The following is a 4,477-nucleotide window of genomic DNA, read 5'->3' as shown; positions in this document are numbered from 1 at the left end:
ATCCTGTCTCCCCTTTTTCTCTCCTCCTCCACTCTCTCTCTCCCAAGTTCCTCCCACCCTCTACCTCCTGTGATTATTTTGTTCCCTCTTCTATGTAGGACTGAAGCATCCACACTTTTGCTTTCCTGTGAAGTTTTAAACCATAATCTAGGTAACTTTTTTTCTGTTTGTCTTGTTTGGTATACTATGTGTCTATGCACCAGAGTGCTCATGTAACTTTCTTTAATTCTAGGATGTTCTAATTCATCATCCTTCAACCTTTTCTTACCTGTGTGTGTGTATATATATATATATATATATATATATATATATATATATATATATATATATACATATATATATATGTATATATATACCTAAATAAACCTATAGCGTGTGTGTGTGTGTATGTGTGTGTATTTCCCTTCTTTCCAAAAGTCAAATAATGTAAACCTTATAATTGCATGTGTGTGCAATTGAGAGTTAGGGAGGGAGAAGAAGAGGGAGAGGGAGAGGGAGAGGGAGAGGGAGAGAGAATGTGTATGTGTTTCTATTTAACATTTTCCTTTTTTCCCTGTGTTGAAGCATTGTGGGAGTTCTTCATCTTAAGCATCTAGCTCACTAGCTCATAGTCACTGTTTTATAATCTTCTGCTTAAGCCGCTCATTCCTATTTAAGTGAGAATGGTCCATCCTAATGTCTCCCATGGTCCCCTTTCTGAAATGGTTTGGTGTTGCCTTACACTTTCTGCATCCCCTCTATCTCTGTGGGAATAATACTTTATTTTGAGTACCTGTTTTCTGTATTGAATTTCTTGATTTCAGGATATAAGTTTTTCATCTGTAGTGTGATTTTTCTTTATTCTTTGTACCTGGGCTTCACACATGTGTTAAGTGACAATATTGCTCTAGGAAGGAAATAAAAGTAGCCTAGGTCTTTTGTGTCCCTCAGTCACTTAGGTTGTTCAGAGGAGGTGTGCGTTCAGAGGAGAACTGCATTCTGAGTCCACATGCCCTGTCCCTCCATCCACCTCTCTTCTCCTCTTTTCTTTTTCAGTTGATTTAGGGAAAGACCTCAGATATCTAGAGCCAAATAGCTAAGCAGACATTCTTGACGATGACTCTAAACCGAAGGTCGGTTCCTATGTGTTCTGGTGTGACCTGTTGTTCTCTGATACTGCTATTGCTTTTCCTGTCCAGTGAGAAGAAGTGGAGACAGTCCAGAACCTTGGATCTCAAGACCATGGTGCAGAACAGATGAAGCTACAAAGCTCTTTCCTAACCTATCACCTGGGATGACAAGGCCACAATTTCACACCAACTATCAGTGTTCCTGTCCTATCAGGAACCCAGTGTCAGGCTTCTTGTGGCTTCCTCTTGGTTTACTGAGCAGGATTTTGAGACCCATCAGGCTCCCTCTTTCTGCTGCAGAGTTTCCACTGTTAGACCAGTGAAGAGACTAGCCATTAGTACTGCTCCAGGCTTTATTAAACCAACTCCAGTTACTTAAAAATCTATCCTGAACAAGGCTTCAGTCAACGTATAAACAAGAGTCATTTATCTATAATCTCCTAAAACAATTAATTTTAACTCTCAAAAAACTCTTGGTTCATCTCCGAGTTGTTTCTAAATACCCTCTTCTAGACTGTTTTACTCTTAGAAGAATGTGAATTTAGTGAGATTTCCAAGGAACAATAGGCATTGCATTTCATAGGAAACAACAGTGATATAAACTTTTCCTTACAGTTCTTGTTGTTTTCCTTCATATGATTCAGATGTTCTGACATAACTTACACAAATACGAGTTTGCTGGGTATTTAAAATGTGCACAGATGCATATATAAATGTATCCACGTGCACTAATTATTGTGTCATTATATATATGGTCTTTAATAAGTCATTTGCTACTTGCCTTTATATATATTTGATTTAAAGCTATATCTCAATATTTTAAGATTTTTTTAAACAAATGAGATAATAACTTGTATTGATATAGGAATCTAAAGCATTAATATCCACCATGGTTTGTTATTTAGCTACATGTTTTCTTTTTCTTTTCTTTTCCTTTCTTTTCTTTCTTTCTTTCTTTTTTTTTGTCTTTTCCTTATATTATCATTCTGACTTTTGCCATATGGTCATTTTGATTTGCTGATGACTCATTAAATTTTAAATTAGTTGTATACTGTTTTAAGTTCATCATTAATTTTTTAATAAATATTATTCAAAGGTGAACATGGTAAAATGAGGCACTATGCACCATCACTTCTCAATCTCCCCCTATTTAATTATTTGTTTATTTTCAGACACAGAGGGGCTTCTAAACTTGAGTGCACCCTGTGATCTGCCTGCCTCAGACTCAAGATGTCACGTTCCTCTCTCTCTCACTCCAAAGTGGGAGATTGTAGGCAGGGACTACCATGCTCTCATTCCCCTAGCATATTTATTATGATGTGGACTTTTCTTTTCATAATTTTTTATTGATTCTTTGTCAATTTTACATCGTGCACTCCAACTCCACTCATTTCTCAGTCTTCCCATATCTGCACCTCCACCCTTGTAATCTATCCTCAAAGGAGACTAAAAAACAAAAAAAAAAAAAATGAAAATGAAAAGTTAACCAATCAAACAAACAAACAAACAAAATCTCACAGTGGAAGCCACTGGGAGTCATAGTGGAAGCCACTGGGAGTCATGGTTTATCACACAGTCTACCCTTTGTCCAAACAGTTTTAACTGTAAATGGTCATTGCAGTGAGTCATTGCTGTGGTTCAAGGCACCAGGCCTCTGTTACACCATCAATACTGGACTTCTCTCAAATATCCTGGAGATTCCGCAGCTTTGGTTCTGCAGGATTGGCCTCTTCACTGGCTCCAGCAGATCATTGGTGGGGTAGATGTTGGAGTGGGCCAGCTCAGAGCTCTGTATCTGAGCCTGAGTCCTGAGGTTGTCAGCCTGCAAGGTCTTCTACCCTGTCAAGATGCGGGGTGGGGCCAGCTCTCCTGCATGCCACACCTGGGGAAGAGCCACACAGTGCTTGGACATCAACATGGCCTCAGGTGGCAGTGGTAGCACATCAGGTTGTTCCTCATCACCCTCTGATTTCCAGTTTCTTCTCTCTTCATAGAGCACAATCTGCTCTTCTTCTCTTTTTTTCCCACGTCTCTACCACATACTTGCTAATATTAGCGGCACCCACTTCCCAACGTCAGGCTTAGCCTGTGGCCTCTGGCTCATGATATGGACTTTTATACTGAGACTTATTATTTTGCTGCCTTTTATTTAGAGGGAACCATTTTAACAATATTACACTTAAACCCAGAACTATAACAGCCGTGTGATTTTGCCAGTTCTCGGCTCATGGAAATGCTGATCACCAATTGTTTTATGCATAAATTTTCCATTCTTATTAAGCTGAGAAACAGCATAAATTTTCAGGATATTTTAAAATAGAATTAAGGATTACTTACTTCAAGTATACACACGCTGCTCTACAGAGTCATCGCTTAATAAAAATAATCATATTTGTTTCCACTCGGCATGCTAGAGAGTGAATATCAAGTTGGCAAAAATAGTTTATAAAACTACTAGTGACATTACTGATAATTTAACACATCAAAATACATAGTCATTCAAGTTTTTATAAGAAATCTAAAGTATGATTCCCATATCTTGTATGCCTAAAATATTTATACTGTAACGCTTTTAAAACACTGCATACTCTTACCTCGGGTTTACTATTACATCTATTTGGAGGTAGAGAAATGCATGGTGACCCATATTCAGAGCAAATATTGTCTTCCCTCTCATTTCCTCTTCCTCTTTCATCTGATTTTCTGTACGTCTCACGTAGCCCGTGTTCTCACCTTGGTGTAAATGTATTTCTGCTCATTATGTCTGTGATATGGTTGGTCAACTTTGGTAAAGCTTTGACATATAATAATAATGACTCAATTTTGTTCAGGAAACCCCAGGTCAGCAGGGGAGTTGTGCTGATCTGTCCTATGCCTGGCTGCTCTCTTCTAGAATTGCTTGTAGTGGGAATTTGTGTGTTGACGTTATTGCAGTTAGCTCCGTGTAAGATGATTCTTCTCTCATGTATGTCCTTTGGGTGTGCTACCACAAGCTTGTTTCCATGATCTCAGGGAGGTAAGAGGAGAGAAAGCACGGAAGCCCCATGAAACCTGGCACAGTGTCACTCACACTGCGTTCTATGAGCCAAAGCCAGTCACAGGAGTATCTCCTATCTCAAGATGTGGAAGTACACTCTACCACAGGCAAATCTCCATGAGTTTGATACCATCCTAGTCTATATAGTAAGTTCTAGGATAGCCAGGGGTGTGTAGAGAGACCATGACCCCCCCAAAAAAAAAGCCAACAAAAAAATAAATAAAAAAGAAGAAGAAAAGAATTGCTTAGGCAGTATGGTACTACAGACCCTGTACATAAGTTTCAGCTGTGCCTCTCTTTCTCTCCCTCTCTCCCTCTCTCCCCCTCTCCC

General features: G+C 38.9%; 1 pseudogene; it reads left to right on the top strand.

Annotated features, from left to right (window-relative positions):
* Positions 1 to 1,095: 1,095 nt before the first annotated feature.
* Positions 1,096 to 4,477, top strand: part of LOC114622712 — a 54,062-nt pseudogene continuing 50,680 nt past the window's right edge.

The sequence above is a fragment of the Grammomys surdaster genome, unplaced genomic scaffold (assembly GCF_004785775.1).
Source record: "Grammomys surdaster isolate TR1022 unplaced genomic scaffold, NIH_TR_1.0 191, whole genome shotgun sequence".
Lineage (NCBI taxonomy): Eukaryota > Metazoa > Chordata > Mammalia > Rodentia > Muridae > Grammomys > Grammomys surdaster.
This window is presented reverse-complemented; position numbering and strand designations above follow the sequence as displayed.